The 21,265-nt window shown below is 41.8% G+C and overlaps 1 protein-coding gene and 1 non-coding gene across 34 annotated transcripts in view; one reads left to right on the plus strand and one right to left on the minus strand.

Annotated features, from left to right (window-relative positions):
* The window catches only part of Magi1 (membrane associated guanylate kinase, WW and PDZ domain containing 1), a 630,113-nt gene that overhangs the window by 213,677 nt on the left and 395,171 nt on the right, over window positions 1-21,265 (minus strand). The window lies entirely within an intron of this gene.
* LOC116100138 lies at window positions 4,402-4,537 on the plus strand. Its single transcript, XR_004122490.1, has one exon. It is a non-coding gene; the product is annotated as a small nucleolar RNA SNORA44 (small nucleolar RNA).

A 21,265-nucleotide genomic window follows, 5' to 3' on the forward strand; every position in this document is an offset into this window, starting at 1 on the left:
ACTGCATGACTTCATCCGTGTAAAATTTCTAAGAAAAGCAACCTAATGCATAGCAATAGGAAATGTGTATTGGGGATGGAAAGATGGCTCAGTAGTTAAGAACCCAGATGGCTCTTCCAGAGGACCAAAGTTCAATTCCAAACTCGCATGATGGCTAACAACCACCTGTAACTGCAGTTCCAAGGGATCTACCACCCTCTTAGCATCTCTGAAGGCACTCACTGCACAGACACTCAGTCAAAACACATAAAAGAAAATAAATTAAAAATAAAAGAAACTACATACCATTTGTAGGAATGGGAAAAGTATAGGATAGATAAGAGTAATTACATATAGGTACAAGAAAACTTACACAAACAAAACGTGAGTGCAGTTTTGTCTCTTCTTATTGCCTGGTCTTGGTATGTTGCTTGGTTTAACTCCTGAATACCAGGCATCCTCCTGTTTCAGCATTCCAAGCAGCAAGGACTAAAAGCTATAAAACTGAGCCTATGTTTTTGGTCAGTCTTAACTATGGTGATGGTTTCAAATTTTTTCACACACCAAATATGAGCAATACATTATATATAAGATCTATCTCAATAAAGAAGTTTTTAAAAGGTCTTTGATGTAAGTTAAATTTTAACGGTTTCCTCATTGTCTGGCACTGTTAACAAATACAGACGTTTTGTACATCTGTATTTACAAACTACATGATCAACATTTTAACCTAAATTTCTCCACTTTCTGCCTCTTTCTCCTATCTGAGTCTCCCGGCAATCAAGCCACCATGTATTAGGAATCTCTTCAGCAATTCTAATAGCTGTTTTCTAAAGCTTCATCTCTGGGCACTAATGCAATCAACATAATTATAATAACACATGTGACACACTGGCATGAAAATCAGTGGTGATCCCGCCATTCCCATGCAGGTATTGCTAATAAAACACTGTTCTATTCTCTAGATTACAGATCCTTGCTCTAACAGACTAGAGTTACTCCCGCCTCTGCCACTCCAGAAGCCCAGTGTATGCTGCTCACTACAGCAGGCAAACACTTGATTTTCATCCTTACCTGGCTTTCTCTGGGTCATCCTGATGACTTGCGACAATCAAGGAAAATGAGCATTATATTTCTGCCTTTGAATTTAACTAACGATTTCTTCTAAGAGCCAATTTAGGACTCATACATTCCAGGAAGCCTCCTATTGACTAAACTCAGGTTGCAACAAGTCTCACTTTTTCTGAATCCTTTCAATGTTCTTTTATGCTCAACATGACTACACTCATCTTCTGCTGCCAGGATCATCCTGGGGGCAGCTCTCTTCTCATCTGAGAAATGGTTGAGCTAATATCTATATTGAAGAGCTGTCATGGGGACTAGGAATGATGTATGGTTACCATTGGGATGTATGCTGCAAGAACACACAGATTTGCTTAATTTATATAATTCAAGTACTCAGAACAGGGCCAGTATTCAGTAAATGTTCAATAAATATCTACTGAATAGAGGAATATGTAAAGGGCCTTTCACATACTAAAACACACACACAAAGAAGTTCAATTCATACACAATGTTCTCTAAGAGCTGAAATTGTAAAATCACTTTAGATGTTCTTTATGTCACTTATAATCAATTTCTAAAGTCACGAACAGAGCCAGACCAACAGGGAAGCAAAGGAGGCAAGATCTTGGCTCTCCAAAGATAAAAAACAAAGGCAAAAAACTTTAGTAATTTCACATAAGAGCAGTTGATACCATATATTAAACACACACACACACACACACACACACACACACACACACACACGGGGTGGGGGGAACAGGTTAGTGCAAGGACTCTTTGATGAAGTTATGTCTTAATTACCTTTCAACTGAAATCTGAAGAGACAGGATGACTAGACATTTATAGAAGAAAGTGTTTAAGTGGGGCTTACCATTTTAAAGGGTGATTTCAAGACCATCATGGTAGGGAACACAGAAGAAGGCATTCATGGCCTTAGAGAAGTAAAGTGTCAGAGGGTGGTGGCACATGCGTTTAATCCCAGCACTCAGGAGGTATAAGCAGGCAGATCTCTGATTTCAAGTTGGCCTAGTCTACAGAGCAAGTTCCAGGACAGCCAGGGTTACATAAAGAAATCCTGTCTTGAAAAATAACAAAACAAAACAGAACAAAATTGATCCATACAAACAAGGGGCAAAGAAAAACATTGGAAACAGTGTGGGTTTTGAAACCTCAAAGCCCACCCCCAGTGACATATCTCCTCCAGGAAGGCCACACCTCCGAATCCTTCCAAACTAGTTCTACCAATTGGAGACCAAGTACTTGAATTCATGAGCTAATGAGGATGATGCTCTTTCAAACTAAGACAAGTAAGATTTATAATAATATCAGTACCAGAGCCATGCCAATACTCAAAGATATTATTCTAGGATAAAAGAAAAAGCATTCATCTATGTCTACTTAAAATATTGTATTTTACTTTTTTACATTGTATATGTTTGTCTGTTTGATTGATTGATTTGCCTGTGTGTATGTTTGTGCGCCATGTGAATGGCTGGTGCTCACAGAGGCCAGAAGAAGGCATTGGATCTCCTGGAACTGTTATTACAGAGTGAAATAGAGAGTCATGCAAAGGATGCAAATCAAACCATGGTCCTCTGGAAGAGAGGTTAGTACTCTAAACTGCTAAGCCATCTCTCCAGCCTCTTGAGATACTTTTTAAAACATATCCAAAAATAATAAAATGATTCCTAAGTTTTTCAGTATCATTAAATTGTACACCTCTCTTACTTTATCCCAAAATTACCCATTTGCATAAAAGTTAACACTGTTTTAGAAGTGTACTATTTAAACTCTCCTTAAAATGTAGTAGTCTACATTGCTTAAGCTCAATGCTGCCTGTCTGTTTCCAGTGTGAGAAAAGCTCACTGCTTCTGCAGGTGAGTCCCAGGATGAAGTTAGCTTACATTTAAGGGTAGGCGGTATAGATAAGGTCTGTACTGATGTGGTTATGTTTCACAGCTCAGTCTCCCTCTGGATTCGGCCTCTAGGATGTCCCCCCCAACCCCTGCATTCCTTTTTGTGAGTGATGGATGCATGACAAGTGTCTCAGTGTATTTTCTTCAATCTCACACATACACATCCTTGGATTGTGTCCTGTGAATGAATAAATATCATGACAATGAGACTCTCCTCGTCAAGGCAACAGTGCCCACCCCACCACACCTTGGCTCTCTACTCAGCTACCCTTCAAGCTGACGGAGGGTTCTGCCCATAGTCAGGAGCCTGAGCTCTTAGAAATCACTAGCGATGTCCTCAAGCCACCAAGACCAAAGCAACTCTGGCGCACAGGCTATGCATCATCTCTTTTGCTTTCCTTAATTAATCACATTTTGTTGCTTCCTAAAAATTCACAGTTTTATCCTGAGATGAAGTAGCACCATTTCTGCCAGGAACCACATGCAAAAACATGGTTCTGTTTTGTTTCTGGACATCCTGTATTTGATAAAATTAGAAGGAAGCCATCTTATCAGCATTCTTATTGGAGGAGGAGGAAGAAGAAGAGGAGGAGGAGAAGGAGGAAGAAGAAGAGGAGGAGGAGGAGGAGGGAGCGGAGGAGGAGGAAGAGGAGGAAGAGGAGGAGGAGGAGGGGATTTTAAACCAGCTTTTAAGAGGCAAGATAAAGAAGACACAGGGAAGCAATTTTTTTGTAGGTTCCAAATCCCACTTGCAACACTGATCCAGCACAAAAAAATGGAGGAGATGGATGCCAAATGCTATTGAGCATAATTAATCCTGTATGAAAACTTGGTCACAAGGTACAATGAAGTCTCCCTGGTCCATGAGTCTCTCAATGAGAAAAGATGCCCCCTGCAAGCTCTCTAAAACCTGCTGCATTCTTGAAGTCCACAAAACGGGAGAGACACTTGGTACTGAACCTCCCAAAGCAAAATGATACTGGACAGCTGGGTTAATGTAATGGGCCAGAAGGCAACAGCCTTGAAGAACTGCCCAGCCCCACTACTGTGTGAGTCCTGGAGTCAGAATGTCAGGTTCTATGAGGATAACGGAGGAATTTCCCAGACGAAGTAACAGACACTTAACAAAACCCAGTATCACAATGGTGATGAAGCCATGAGGTGAGATCCTCTAGCAGAGCTCCTGCTAAGGTACCACAGCACCTCTGTAGCCCAGTGGTTGGACCGTTGAGCCCCCAGACAGACAGATATGTGAACTTTGTACCTGCTATGGTGAGTGGGAGAGAACTCTCTACCTGCTATCAGACACCATCTCATCAAATTTGCTTTGCAAAAAGGATCTGACAGTCAAAACCTTCAGTTCTACATCCTCAGAAATTATAAACAGATGAGAAAGTGAATGACGCTTGATTTGTAAAGATGTCACGAACCCAAAAAATTACAGCATGTTTCCAAGGGCTTTGGCTGAGTTATGGTCATGGGATCCCCAACTCTACCATAGAGTGAAATAGAGACACTCTGACAGCTCAGCTCAGGTCAGCACAGTACCTGTGGCTGTCATTATCTTTATTAGAAGGTAGAAAAGAGTAAGTGAGATGGCTCAGCGGTTAAGAGCACAGCCTGTTCTTCCAGAGGTTATGAGTTAAATTCCCAGCAACCACATGATGGCTCACAACCATCTATAGGCGGATATGATGCCCTCTTCAGGCAGGCTACATCCTGCCTGAAGCAGAGCATTCATACATTAAATAAATAAATAAAGTTTAAAAAGAAAAAGAAGGTAGAAAGAATAGAAACATCCTATATATGTGGCATAAAACATATGCCATATATGGTGGTGTGAATATGCTTGGCCCAGGGAGTGGCACTATTTGGAAGTGTGGCCTTGCTAGAGTAAGTGTAGCCTTGCTGGAGGAGGTGCATTACTAAGGACATGGGCTTTAAGACCCTCATCCTAGCTGCTGGGAAGCAGTCTTCTGCCAGCAGCCTTCAGATAAAGATGTAGAACTCTCAGCTCCTCCTACACCTTCCTGGACACTGCCATGCTCCTGCCTTGATACTAGACTGAACCTGTGAACCTGTAAGACAGCCTCAATTAAATGTTATCCTTATATAGTCCTCCAGCACAAGATGTGGCCCAGATTAAAGGTGTCTGCCACCATGGCTGGGATCTGGAACTTGCCTTGTCCCAGGCTGACCTTGAATTAAGAGATCTATTTGCCTAAATCTTCTGGGATTAAAGGTGTGCAGTACCTTGTCTGGGCCTGAGCTTTTCATGGCCACTATGCCTCAAGATCTCCATGTCAAGATCCAGGTCAGAAGCCTGTGTCTTCCAGCCTCAAGAACTGGATCATAGGTATGCCTTCCATTTCTGGATTGGAGTTCATTCCAGATGTAGTCAAGTTGACAACCAGGAACAACCATCACAGACTGATGAACGGATAATGAAAATGTGTTACACTTATACACTGGATTAATACTCAACTTGGGAAAAGTAAAATCTGCAGGCTAGTGGACTGAACTGGAAACTGTCATCTTGAGTGAGAAAACTCAGATGAAGAAAGACAAACCATATGCTGTGCTTTCTCTCAAATATAGGTTTTAGCCTTTAAGCTTTAGATATGTATGTTTCATCTGGAATGCCCACTCAGGCTAGGAAAACTAGTAAAGGGCTATGTAGGAGCAGGGATCCTTTCAAGCAAGGGGAGATGGAATATGATGGTACAGAGAGGAAAGAGAGAAAAATGGAATAGAAGGCATCAAGTGGGGTAGGGGATAGGAGGGAAGTGTAGATGAGGGAATATGAGGAGCAATAACTAACAGTAAATTCCTTTTGAAAAAGCCACGTGGAAACATTACTGGAGAAGATAATATATGTATGTATGTATGTATACCCTGTAATCACTGGCTACCAAATAAAAACCCCAGAACAGGAATGGGTAAATTCTTTTTGAATTGACCAATAGGGTCCCACAGACCTATGTTATAGGTTATTATCGGTGATTTGGTTACCTTCCAGAAGTTGATGGTGAGATCCTATTGCTAAACACACCACACCGTTGAGTTTAGTAGACAAAACCCGAAGAATTCCAACTTCAGATGACAACCCAAATTAAATGGGGAAAATCTCTTGGGGTCCCACACCTATATGAAGGCCTACAAGCAATTCACAACTACTGAGAGAGGGAGAATTGTCATCCTCAGTGATAAGCCCCTTGGTTGGTTATCCAATACCACGTGGTCAGCCTGGAAACATACATACAAGTAACACTAAATAGACTCAGCGGGTTGTGTTTATGCATATATTTACATATATATCTGTGTGTGGTATTGAATTACATCAATCCTAATCCATAGATAATATTAATAATGATTAAAGAAAAAGAGGACAGGGTTTGAGAGGAAGCAGGGATGAGGGAGCATGGAAACAATGCAGGACAATGATGTATATTTTTATTAAAAATTTAACAAAAGAAGAACAACAAAACCATATTGGAAAGAGCTGTCTGGCTTTCACACTCCTAGAAGGTGCTAGGCATGCTGTTGCCTTGGAATGATCTACCACTTCTGAAGAAAATTACCCATCAGTCTCACCCAGCTGTGAACCAACCCTAAGAGCTACAATGACCTCCCTGGCAAGATGTGCCCAGTGGTGCCATAATGGCACACATATTATGAAGATACCCGACCACTTTCTTATTGGATTTAAGGCCTACTCCACAAGCCCAAGTGAGGCCAAGAATCTGTGGCAAGATAGGTCACATAGCCTAGGAGAAAACCTACTATTACTATTGTGCTAAAGTGACATAGGATTAGAATGACTCCTAATGACATATTGCTATACCCAAAGATCAGTGTGTCTCTCAGCCTTCACCAGAGACTGTTCTTATACAAGAGAGGAATTAATGCTAAAACCACTAAAACTACAATTGGTCAATGTGCAGAGAATAAGAAATTTCTGCATGCTCAGCCCAAATGGAGCAACCATATCACACCCCACCCCCTCAAGGATCAGAGATCTTAGTGAAAGAGGGACAGAAATAGTTTAAGGGCCAAGAGGGATGTATTATTACATGGAAATAGTATGTGTGTTGGGGGGGTTCCCTTGTCTACTTTTTGTTTGGGTTTTTGTTGTTGTTTTATTTTTGTTTGTATACAACAGGACACATGCATGTAAGAACTCACAAGCAAGTGTGACAGCAGACACAAACCTGTGCAAACCCAAGCCAAACAATCTCCAATAAATGGGGAGGCAGGTACATCCCACCTCCCCCCTCCCTACTGTGGAGCTACTGGGAAAGGCAGGGTCAGTTTTCTTTGATGTGTGACCTCTGAAGGAAGGGCCACACTCCACACCCAGGCCACCACAGAACTGACTTTATGCATTTAAAACAGACATGGATACAGAGAGAGCGAACACAAAGCTGGGCAGGTAGTGAGGCAGAGGCAGATCTGGGAGGGGTTGGGAGAAGAGATGAGCATTATCAAAACACAAGAGATGAAACTCTCAAAGACTAACACATTAGGTTTAAAGTTTTTCATTTAAAAAGGAAAGAAAAGAAAGATGGGGTGTAGCTAAGGATCAAAGTATTTAGAAGGCCAGGACTATCATTCCCAGCATTGTAAAAAGGAAAAAAAAAATGGCTAATAAAACTTGATGAAATCACTTATATTCTGTCTTCATTCATCAATGTATTTTTTATTATAAAACTATAATGATCACATATGTTCTGATGGCTGTCAACCAGAAGTGGTGGTGCAAACCTGTGATCCCTGCACTCAGGAGGCCAAGACAGGATCTCTATGAGTTTGAAGGCAGCCTGCTCTACATAGAGAGTTACAAGCCAGCCAGTTACAGACTGAGACCCTGTTTGAAAAAGATTACCAGCTCCCTCAGTACAAACCCCTTTTCTCTGTCTCATTTACTGGTCTGTCCCAAGACTAAGTCTGAATCTACTGTTGGGTAAATTCTTCCAAAAGAAAAAAAAAGGTCTGTTGATGAAACTCCCAAACAAGGAGAGAAGCATCTAGAACGAAGAACAACAGAGAGAGCAACTGACAGCTATTCTCAGACATGCTTTCCACAATGCATTCAGCTATACAAAGTAACTATATTCTTTCCCATGCAACTAGCATCTTACCAGGGTTTGATGTTAACAACTTCTCAGGTTCTCTTTTTGTCTCAGGAGCGCTGTCCCTTAACAGTACCAGAAGTGAGCAAGTGACTCAAAGTTAAACACCAGAGCTGCTTCCTAAAATTCAACTTTGGTGGAATAAAAAAAGACTCCTTATGAACTAGGTCTCCCTACCACGAGTCACGTTTCTTAAGTCAGAGTGTAGGATGATTACAGTTGTACTAAATGCTGTAGTTGTGCCTACCTAGGAAAAAAAAAAAAGAAAGAAAGAGATCTTTCTACCAAAGGACAAATAATAAAATGAACTAAGACCCCGAACCACGCATAAGGTATAATCAAGCACCTCAGAATCCTAAAGGGCCCACTAAAACATCACTGATTTTCTTTCTACCTTTTTCTCCTACAAAGCATACATAGACTGAATGCATGCACATCAACGCTGCCTAGATATCTATTAAATACTTATGCTTTACAATCTGCTCCAGCTCCCTAAATGAGATCTCTACCCTTCGTTAGAGGAAAGTGCAAAATCATGCCATCTTTTCTTCTACACAGCCCATCTGACTTTACCTTGCGCTCAGGCCCATAGCCGCTTGCTTCAACAACTGACAGCTGTATGGACCCACACCCTGTCCTCCATCACTCAGTCTGCCATCCAGAGCCTCCTGAGCTGTCTTCTGAAATGCTAAGTCACAAGGGAACCTCTCCATGCTCAGCATCTTGGCGGGGTGAAGGCTGGAGGATTGTGTGTGATCCTTAAAGCCTACAGAACTGCACATCAGCAATCTAGACTTTTACTGCATAGTACCAACTTTTTCAGAAAAATAAGCTGGACTACAGAAGAACTGTACTCAAAATCCTGTAGTAAAGAAGCTTAAATTGCTGGGTTGGTGGCACACATGTTTAATCCCAGAAATCAGGAGGCAAAGACAGGTAGATCTCTGAGTTCAAGGCCAGCCTGGTCCACATGAGAATTCCAGGACAGCCAGGGCTATACAGAGAAAGCCTATATAGAGAAACCAAAACAACAAAACAAATTAAAAAAAAAAAAACTACAAAAACAAAAAAGCAAACAAAGACTCTGAAGTCCCCCTCTGATTAGATTCCCTAGTCAGCAACTTCATCTTCCTTTCCCCTTGCCCTACTCCACCCAGCCCCACTGCCCATCAAACAAGTCAGGCAGGCTTCTGCATCTTTGATTTGCTCTGCTGTTCAATGAACTGGGAATGACTCACTGACACCCTGATTTCCAGAACAAAAAACAAATTTGCTCCAACTCACCCTGGTCACCTTCCTGGTACAAAACTGCTACTCATCGCTCAGACATCCTCCATCCCTTATGCTATTGGACTGGATTCTCTCCTCCCACGTTATTTATATATAATTTAAAATGCAAGAGAACAACAGTCATTCATCAATTTGTTGAGAATGTAAGAAAGTATTGGAAGATGTCAGCTATTTAGGAAATACTGAATGAACGAAGGTGTGTCTTGAGTACCTTAGTAAACAAACACTGCCTTTACCCCTGTGGAGTCAACATTATAGTGATGATTGCTAAATAAATGGTTTGGCCTCTGTAACTTCCAAGATCTCTGTAGGTTGGCTATTCATCTCAACTGAGTGTCTTAAAATATACAACTATACAACAGGCTCTTCTAGACTATCTGATCCCTAAATCAAGCTTAGCAGGAAGTAGTTTGGCTTTTCTATTGCTATATTGCAAACTCTAGAAGTTGCACCACACACACAGCTATAGATTCAGTAACAGAGCATACCCTCGGTAGACAAAGAATAAAGGTCATTTCTGAGCCTACATGGTAGATTTGGGGGTAGGAAGAGGGAACAGCAGGCATAGAGAAGAGGCTCAGGCCTGGGTTAGCTCTTCTCCTAATGGGCAGACCCAAGTAGCCCAGTGAGTAACAATACATAGAAACCTCCCTCAGTGTTCTTGGGAGCTGAGTGGAGTGGGTGTCTGTAAGCACACCACAAAAGCTCTTACTGCAGGTAAGAGCCCTTGGAATTGCTATTAGGCACGTAACACCAAAGACAGGCTCTGGAGGTGGATGGAGGAGAGTGCCAGGGCACTCTGAGCATGAAATCCAGGTCAATACAACTACTGAAGAGAGCAAGTTGTTCCAAGGCAATTGCTGGGATTCCCCCTTGCCTTCTGACCATGTTACCTCATTTCTCCCACTTGAACCTCATACCAAGGCCATCATGAGCACAGACATCCATGGCAAAAGTCTGCTTAGAGGATGCAAAGGTTTTCCAAAGAAAACTTTCAACCAGCAAATGAATACTGGCACAGGACATGACTGACCTCTTACATTTGTGAAATGATGAGTGTCATTCTTACACTAGTATTATACCTCTCTCTTATGGAGATATAATATGAACCCATACGGAACTTTAGAACACAAAAGTAACATCAAAAATAATTCAAGTGGCCGGAGAGGTGGCTCAGTGGTTAAGAGTGTGAGCAACTCCTGCAGAAGACTTGGGTTGGGTCCCAGCACCCATGTTCATAACTGACTGTAACTCCAACTCAGCATTTACATGTGCAGATCCATGTTCATATTCATTCACATAATATAAAAACATTTTTAAAATGAAAGAACTCAAGCTGAACAAGTAAAATTAATCGAACAGTTCGTTTATTCAAGTTCAGCATATTCAAACTACTATAATGCCAGATCAGTCTAAGGACAAAGACTGGTGAGGTGTCCCCCTTTATTTGCTCCCACTGAATCTTTCCAACATACACAGTATCTTAACCCGTCAGCAGATCTCAATTCACATGATCTAGCCCTGAAATGCCCCAATAGTCACATGTGCCTGAGGACTTCCTGCCCCTGGAGATTGTAAGTACAGATGTTAGGCACTTTCTTTTTCCAGACTCTATTACTATTCTCTAAGTCGTGTTTTTTTAACTATCTCAGAAGGGAGTTTGAAATTTCTCCTAACTTAGGATAGCATTAGTCTCTGCAACCAGATATTTCTTGGAATGCAGTTACTGTATGAAGTATTGTGACAGTGGGAATGGGCTGTTATGCGTAATAAAGTTGTATGGCAAATAGTATTTGTCCTATTGCAAATAGTATTTGTGTTCCCCTGACCTCTAAGAGAAATTACTTCATTAAGCTTCCTTTTAACAGTGGTTGTTCTTGCTAATGACATATTAATGTATGTTGACTGTAAGGTTTTCAAATGGTTAGACAAACAACAAACATAACTAAAAATGAAGTAGCAACACAGGCAACAGGCTCCAAGTAGGGTTCCAGAACCGTCTTGCACCAGCAGGCCTGGGGCTACTGTCAGGGTTCAGCAAGACCAGGTTTATGTAGAACTGAGCTTCTGAAGGGTGTTCTTAGCAAGATTTTAAGGAAAGGAACTGAAGATACATTGACAACAGGGAGTCTCTCTGACCCTATACACCATGAAAAGGTCACTCTTTCTCCTTGAAGGTAAGCTTACAGCTTCTCCTGGCTTCTGAAAGTGGATCACCAGAGCATGAAAGGTAGTTCAATTTGGAGATATTTCCACAGCTATGGTAAAGCTCACATAACATAATAATTAAAACATCCCAGAACCCCTTGACACTCCCTATCCCTCCCTCCCTTCCTTACCCATGGGTCTCCAAAAGCCACTTTCTGAAAGCAAGCGAGGAAGCAAGCTGGCTTAAAGTTAACTTTTTCCTCCCTGTGGAAGGTTGGTTAGAAGCATTGCTCAGCCTACAAAATGAGCTATTATGACCTAGTTCTGACTTAGAGCTGACTCAGCTGAGACCAGCTGAAACAATGCTTTTCAGGAGGCCAACGCTGGAATTGGTGAGGCTCTGACAGGACCCTGCCAAAGTCAGCGATTTCTTAAAAATGAGGTCAGGTTATAGGAACCCTGATGGCCTTACTGCTGCTGCAAGAAAGCTAAACTGGTCACAGAGAACCCACCTTCACTCTCCCTAAAAACAGCCAAGAAACGATGGGCCACAACCTGGGAGGTCTGGTCAAGAAGTGCCATTCAGCACTGCAGAGAAGTCACTAGCCCATAATGTAACTACAGTTACATTATGGTAGATGCTTTACCTAAGCAAAGGGAAGCCTACAAACCAGTCGCAGGTTTTCCCCTTCAGAAAGGTGCTAAGGAGACAGAAGGGCTACGCAAATACCACTACCTAAAGCTTGCTGTTAGGCTCCCTAACATCACATCTGAATTTGTTAGCTAAAAGCTATCAATGACTCCGGCAGTAAAATAAATGGGAGTGTAAAACATACCCAAGACTTAGGGTCCTACCAGGCAAACATCAGGAGTACCTCTCTACGCTCTCTACTTACCACGCCTTTCGAGTGCCAGTTATTGGCCAGCCCCTCGGGCTGAAGTAGAAAGCAAAACTGAACGAGGACTTCCCTTGTGGGTCCCCACAGGTCTGTCATAAGCAGACAGGCTAACAAAAAAGTTTCCAGAAGTCAGTAATACTCCCCGACCTGCTCACCAAGGATACACTCCGTGTGAGGGTCTATGCATGGCACTCTGTTTAACATTAACTAGCAATTAAGCACTCAGACTACTGTACAAATGAAGGAACAGACTCACAGAGGTGAGATGGTGGGCTAAAGCCATCTCTACAGCCAGAGACAGATAAACCCAGGTTTGTCCAACTCCTAGCAAAAATGTAAAAAAGAAGGGGTGGGAGTGGCAAGCAAGCAGAAAGTGGGGAAATCCATCATGATACTTATTTATGTGTACATATGTCTGGGTAAACGTCTGCACGTACATATGGGTGCCCATAGAGGCCAGAAGAAGGTATCAGACTCTCTGAAGTGGGAGTTACTGATTGTTGTGAACTGTGTGACATGGGTGCTGGGAACCCAGCTCAAGTCTTCTGGAGGAATAGTAGGCACTCATAACAAGTGAGCCGTTGCCCCAGCCTCCATCTTGATATTTTAAAAATCAGAGAAACTAATGAGTAGGATTGACTGACAGCTTGTGTATTCCCTTAAAATTCTTGATTATAAACAACGTGATTTTTTTTAAGTGGATAAAGAATTTATACACACAGTTCATCAAACAAGATATACAGGTGGCAAATAAGCACATGTAGACATGTTTAGCATCTATAATCATCTGAAAAACAGGACAACTTACTACCACAGTATTAGAAAAACTAAGAAAAACAACTATCCGATGCCTCAAAATGTAAAGATACTCGTTGCCAGGAGTAACAGCCTGCACACTGCCCTCTGTCCTCCATTGTGTGGTGTGAATTTGTGTATGCACACACACAAAGAGATAACATAGACACAATGAATAGAATAAACATTATAACCCATACACATACACACACATCTACAAATAGTTTTCAAAAGACTAAGAAGGTATTTGACAGTGTAGCTTGAGATTCTTTTATCTGAAATACTTGAGACAAGACTGTTTCAGCGTCCCCAGTCCCTTGGATTCTGAAGTATCGGTGCAGCCTTTACCCAGCGCGTGCCTCTCATCTGAAAACCCACACGCAGAAAGACAGTGCAATTACAACAGGACGCTAAACCCCACTGGAGTTCAGCACTGGGATCACTGAGGAGGATACTCCACCTGTACCAAGTCCTAGAGAATGATGGTGCACGACACTAAGGGCAGCACTAAGGAGGCAGGGGCAGGCAGATTTCTAGGAGTTCCAGACCACCCAGAGCTGCACAGCGAGACCCTGACTCAAAAACTAAACAGAAACAACAAACCCAAGTGCTAGGGGAGACAGAAAGCAACTGAGAGCCTTACCTTGCCTATGACAGCGAGGATGCCCTATTTGCAACCACTGGAGAAGCGGGTAAGTTCCGCATAGCACTAACCATGGGCTTACCATGTGACTCCTCTGTATTTACCCAAAGTGAAAACCTAATTTGACAAAACCCTTGAGTACTCATGCCGTTCTTTGCCCAGGAACTCTAAGCTTATTTGCTTGCTTTCTGTGGGAGCCTCCTTAATGGTATTATTCATAATCCTCGAGTAAAAGCAATTCAATAGTCCCTCAGAGGTAAACAGATTAAGTGTACTGTGGCACATTCATAAAATGGAACAATACACAGCAATACAAAGGGAACTAATAATGCAAGCAACAACACGGGTGAGACTTAATTCCATTTATTATGCAAAAATCTGAATTCATAACCTGAATATGGAATGATTTCATTTATATGGCATTTGAGATAAGTAAAAAAAAAATATTGGTTAACACAAAATAAATATGGATGCCTGGGGGTGGAAGGAGATGGACTACAAAGGAATGGGGAGGAAGGAATTCTTAGGGAGACTTCAATGTTCTCCTTGAATGACTGACAGGTCTAAGCTTGTATGTGACTGCCAAAACTCAGCACAACACCCCTAATTATAAGTGAATTAAATTCACTTCAGCAAAATTGAAGTTTTTAACAAACAAACACCCTAACATTTCTCAGAAGCAGGTGCACAAGCGCACACGAGCACACACACACACACACACACACACACACTTAAAACTCACCTAGATTAAAGCCATCTCGAACTAACATAAGTTTTCTTAATGACAAAATGTTAGAATATACATATTTTCAAACTGGCAAGAAACATAACAGACTTTTTTTTTTAACACCCTCTTGCTGGTTGGCAAGCACAACAGTTCACTCCAACACCTTCATTCTGCATTCTAGAAAATGCAATCACAACACAGGAGGCGTCTGGAGTAAGAGACACAGGTTTTCCATATAGCCTGGAAGTCACAAAAGCTGCCTTGGACAAAGCGCCTTCATAAAAAGGAAACTGCAACCTCCCGTGGTCAGGGTTTAATGACCTGAATAAAGTCAAACCTCAAGTATTAGATAACTGTGTCTACTGCCTTGGAGTCCCATCCCTAACCCACTGATGGGAGATTCTCTGCTCTAAGGTCAGGGATCTTTGAGATCACTACACATGCTGAAATGAGATACCACTGCCCAGCACCTTGCTACTCTCGTGATGTCTGCAGAAAATTAACCATGCCCACCCCTGGTACTTACATCACACACGTAACACAAGAAAACTCATGAGAAACAATTAGCTTCCATAGTACAGAGTAAGAGACCAGCTCTCTTTCAGGGTGGGGTGATGAATGCATCTAGAATCCTCTTCTCCAGAAGCATGTGGGTCTTGCTGGACTCCAGAGCTACTCTCTTCCTTCCTGAACAGCCCCAGAGCTCTGGCTCATCTGCCTACCAAAGACTCACTGAAAACCCCTATTACAGGCAATTCAAAGCATGAAATGAAAATTGATGCTTTCAGCTCATGTAATGATGAAAATGGGAAACTGCCAGAAACTCCATGTTCCTTAATTTTCCATGTCACATTTCAAGAATGCAGATAGCAGCATGTCATAGGAGATAAGAGAATGGACTAAGGGTGACACATTCTTCCCTAATTTTGACCCCATTAAAGCGGAGCATCTGCAATAAAAGCAAGTCTGGTGACAAGAAGGGGAAAATACAATCTTCTGAATCAGCACCAGCCAGGGCCAAGATGATGCCTGCTCCAAGGATGGAAGGCGAGCATTGAAACAAAGTATCTTATGTCCTTCAGAGGAATCAGATCGGAAGATGGGCAACCCACAGCCTGTCTCTAAGAATGATGGGATTGGACTAAAATATTTGCAATCCTTCTATAATACTATGCTTTATAGTCTTAGGAACCAAGAAAGGGTAAGGCTAATGTGTTTTATTGCCTGGGATAATATATACTGTGTTAAACAAGTTTTTGTTGAACAAACCAAAGAAAAATTTTTAAAGAAAGATGTTTGTCTTCCTCTACACAAGTGTCACATTTTGTAACTATAAAATGAACACTGAATTGATTGCATAATAGAGCCTAGAATCACATAAAAATATAGACAATCATTTGGCCATTAACGAGCTTCCCATGATTCTACAATGAAGGGTTTTGTGTAGGCCTGGACCAGATTACATAACATATCATATTAAAGTTAAGATATGAACCTTACTCAAAGGTTCATGAGTTGAATGTTTTGTGTGCAATAAAATGTTCAGAGGGAGATTTTTGGGATGTTTAAATGATGCGTCCTCAAATCAATGGATTACTATGACATTATTGGGAGGTGAGGGAAACAAGGGGGTAGAACCTGGTTAAAGTCGGCCACCAGGGAAAGATCTGGTTCACCCCGACCCTTTGGTTTCTGTTTCTTGGCTGGCACTATGGAAGCTGCTTCCTCCCATCCTGTCCTTATGTCCTTCCACCTGACGTTCTGCTTCACCACTTCTAGCTAGTTGGTGAGTATGGACTGGAACCTCTAAACTCATGAGAGAAGAAAAACAAAACAAAAACAAAAATGACTGCTGTTGGTTTTACTTATTTTGCCACAGCAATGAAAAACTGACAGATGTACCACATGCAAGGATGGTATCCAAAAGCCTGTGAAGATGAGATTTGAATCAAGATTAAATCTAGCAGAGACAGTCCTTTCCGCAGCACACAAGGGGAGGAAGAAAAGCAATACAGTACTTCTGAGGTGAGGTTTGTGCACTAGTAAGATCTAAATTCCAGCTCTTCAACACTCACTCAGGTTAATTCCCTTGTGGCTTTTGATTTCCCTGATCACTCCTCTTAGAACTTATATGTGACTGCCAATCCTCCTCTCCCTTGTGTTTCTCATTCCATTACCCACTAAGTCCTTCAAAGTCTCTCTCCTGAATAGCTGGGTTCTGGGCTTTCAGTTTAGCCATAGTGTCCTCATAAATGGCCCTCCATTAACTTCAATCTTAGGTCAAGTGTTCACCAAAACTTTCTCAAAAAAAAAAAAGTCAAGGGGTAACAAAGTTTCTTCAAGTAAATATTTCAGGGTAGGGGGTCTACATTCCCTGCTACAGGCACTCTGCCCTACAGTTACAGCATAAAAGCGTGAGAAAGGGAAAAATAAAACAAACAAACAAAGAACCCAGCATGTCACAAGTGAAAGACTATGTAAACAAACAAACAAACAAACAAACAAACAAAAAGCTCCATTTGTGAAAAGAATCAAGCAATGGATCACATTTGGCCCACGGATCAGTTAGATGGGCTCCACCTTAGGCAGTCATTTAAAAAAAAAATACAAGAACGTAATTCCTTCTGTTTAAATTCCTCCAAGATTCCCACAACCCTCAAGGGAAGCTCTAAGACTGATATCCCAGGAGTGTCTCTAAGTCCCCCTGTGACAGTCCCACACAGCTCCTATACACTGGACATCCACAGTGAGTGACTGTGTATGCCCCAGCCAACATGTGCACATCACTCAGACTTCCCTCTGGAGTCTCACTTGAGGTGTCCTGTCTTCTCCGCCCTTCACAGCCACCAGCAGAGCTTCCTGTGCCACAAAACCATTCTTGACCTGAATTCTAGCCAAGTCAACTGTAATCACTGTCCCCAAACACTTTTCCATAGCTCATGGGACACCATCTTATCATCCCCCATAGATGCACTGCTCACCATCGATGCCACTGGATCCTGAGAGAAAAAAAGCCACCTACATGCAACTTTGTCTCCCAGGCTCTATTCTACTATCTTCCTCATAGCTGAGAGATATTAAGTGCTTGTTTCATTAAATAGGAAAAAAAAAAACTCCTCAATCAACCTTGTATAATTTTTAAAGAACTCTGAATTCACGGGGCACTCCACCTTAGCTGTGCCAACTACTTTTTACTTTAACACTCGCTACTAAAACTTGTCCACACGTCGGAAGGCACTGTTCTTTTCTGAGGATGATATAATGGCATAATTTAAAATTTCCCCCTTTCCAGGAGATGTACTTTAAAACTGTTACTTGGCTGTCTCTCCATTAGTCTTTAATTAGCTGCCTGAACAATGCTGAGTATGTTACATCCTCCTGCGGAAAGCTAAGTCCTCAGGCAATTACTTTGTCCTGCTAAACATGGACTATGCTACCACTGTGCCCATGGTAGGCAAACTTTCACAGAGGGGAGCAAATTCTCTCATCTTCCAGGACCTGAACAGAATCTCTGAGACCAGCGACCCTGAGAGGTCTGAGTAAAGACTACATTTATTATAAATATTTATAGACCATATCCATACACAGCATTTCTTCTATCAACCTGTCTAACTTTTAAAGATTGAGTGTACTCAACTTGAAGGAAGCTGAGTAAGAATGAAAATTTGTGCACACTGGCAAGAACGTGTATTATGAAATTCCTTTGTGGGGGTATTTCTAATCCTAAAAACACGCATTCTCTAAGGCGGGAGAAATGGCTCATTTAGAAAGTGTTCGATCTGTATGCAAGAAGACCTCAGTTGTATCTACAGAACCCACATAAAAATGCCAGGCACAATGGTACATGCTTGTAATCTTAGTGCTGGGCATGCAGAGACAGGTAGACTACTGGAGCCACCTGGCCAGTTGATCTAGCCTGATTGCTAAGTTTCAGGCTACTGAACCTCTCTGTCTTGTCTTCAAGGAGGTTGCTGAGGTTTGGCCTGTTGCTATGAACTGTAATGCTAAATACTGGCTCCCAAGATCTAGGGATCCATGGGGACTAGGAAATCCTTACACCAAGTGATGCTATATAACCTTGCTCCTTAATTTAAAACTATTGGTTAAATAAAGGTGTTGATAGCCTGTGTCTGGGCAGAAGAGAGGTAGGAGGGTTCCAGTTGCCAGGCTTGGGGTCTGAGGCAGAGTCCAGGAGGAGCAAGCAGGGAGAGAAGGACAGAAGAAGATGCCATAGGGTGGGTGGATCTTAAGAACAAGACCATGAGGACTGGCCAGTTGGAGTAGGAGTGGCCCAGGTAGAACATGGCAAGTTATATCTTGGGGTTATTGACAGGAAAGTAGATAAAATAGCACAGAGGGTTGATATCTGCCTAGCTCTCGTGCTTTTAAGGCTTTTTATGATTATCAAGGTTTTGTGTCTTTTATTTTGGAACTAAGTGATCTAAGGTGGGGAAGAAACACCAAAATAATGTTCACCACAACAGGAGGCAGACACAATTCCTGAGGTTGTCCAATGCCTACCATATACACCTTCACAAGCATGCATGAGGACTTTCGCACACATGTATCTTCACACACATGAACACACACAATGCACACCCCTTTTCACCATGATGGAAGATGCCTCAGGACCTGAAACTGCAGAAAGTCACAAATAGGTACAAAGCTATGGCTCTAACTGTGTCATACAATTGGCCTCACTAATGATGGCATAATTCATGGCACAAAGGAGGTTTCTATCAACATCACGCAGCCTCCCTTCATGTCTCACAGGGCATCTCTCCTTCACTAAGTCCTAGCTGAGCTCCTGACCTAAACCACAGAATGAGACATGTTCTCAGCTTCCCCCAGAAAGTTCAAGCTAAACCAAAAAAACCAAACCCAAACAACTACCCTTGAAAAGTAAAAAAAAAAAAAAATCAAGTCAGGCTGTGGTGGCTTACACCTTTATCCCCAGCGCTGGGGAAGCAGAAGCAGGTGGATATCAAAGTTTGAGACCAGCCTGTTCTACACAGCAAGTTCTAGGACAACCAGGCCTACACAGAGAAACCCTGTCTTGAAAAATAAATAATAAACAATCAACTCAGAGTCACTCTTCATCCTCTTTTTGACTATTAGCAACTCACTTTCAAATAAAGCCCTGCCTTCTGTACACCTCTCCTCCAAGCACAAGAAAGGGACTGCTCCCCCTCCAGTCCCAATCTTCACGTTTCCATTCCTCTGTGGTGACACCCTGAAATGGCTACCATCCATCGTCAGTAGTGTACCTGTGCCCTAAAATGCCAGGATCATATGCGCTGCAGTCAGAACTCTCTCCACAGTTCTGCCATCTTCTCTATCCCAGCCATTCTCTTGCTACTTCTCAGAAAGTGCACTTAGCACTTTTACTGTAGTGCCTGGACTGGACTGTCCATCACCTACACATGGTCCTTTCCCTCACTCTTTCACAGTTTATGTTTCCTTCCCTGTGGGGTATAACCTGACACCTTAAAGACCCTATTGAAAACTACAATGCACCCAATCCCTATGTTCCTGGACATACTCTCCTCCCCCATACCCCCACCACATTTGCACTGTTTTGCATTCCAAATGTTTTGCATTGCCCAACTCTCCTGACTATAACACACATGAAGATCCCCATGCTGGATCTTCATCCACGCGGTTGATCATAAATCTCCAGCACCCCAATGATTCTCAGCACAGAGAAGTTGCAAAATCAGTATTTGCTGAATGTTTAAATCTACCTTGTGAGCTAGCTCAAGCATGAAGCAGCCTGAAAACACAGACGATGACTAGAAAACAGGAAGTTGACAAACATGCGCCGACATGGAAAGTTAGCCAGATGTGATTGATGGTAACACTCGAACTCATGGGCTAGGCTAGTTACTATTTATCAATATGGGATAAAAGAGGGACCCAAAGTCTTAGCATCAAATGAAAAATAAATATATTATATCACTCTGTACCACACATACTTCAGGGCATGGGTATTTCTACCAAATTTTTGGCAGGGATATTTTAATTATTGTCTTAACATATCAATTCCAAGTAGAATAAAGTGATACTGACTAAATTCTGCCTATGCATATATTAATGTGGAAATTGAGAGCACACACACACACACACACACACACACACACACACTTAGTCCTTTTGAAGTATGGGACTGGAATCAACTGGAAATTATCTATTATATTTATCTTTGTGATTGACCTTATTTGTGAATAATCAAGTTTTTTATACATTTTAGGAATAAATTTCACATAGAGAAAATATTTTCAATTTCTACCTCATCCTGTTTTCCCTACCTTCTCTGGACTAAATCAACATGGGTTCTAACTCAAACTTCAGAAGCTAAGGAAGACCTAGTCTTCCTTGCTATACTACAATCTTCCATATTTAAAGGCACAGAGTAGGCACCCACACACATGCTATTTCCAGAGGCGTATTGCCACTAGATAGAAATGACAATAATGATGTAAAGGCCCAATAACCCATAAAGAGAAGTAGCAAAGGTTCTCATAAGCCCAGGTGCTAAGCATCATTAAAAAGAGCTAAATATTTGCAGACTAGCCTCCCTTTCAGGGCCTATCTATACTTAGTATTTCTAAAGCAACACTCTTTGGCATTGTTCCACAATTAATTAGAAAATTATGGCACTTACTCCTTTT

The sequence above is a fragment of the Mastomys coucha genome, unplaced genomic scaffold (genome assembly GCF_008632895.1).
Source record: "Mastomys coucha isolate ucsf_1 unplaced genomic scaffold, UCSF_Mcou_1 pScaffold20, whole genome shotgun sequence".
Classification (NCBI taxonomy): Eukaryota; Metazoa; Chordata; class Mammalia; order Rodentia; family Muridae; genus Mastomys; species Mastomys coucha.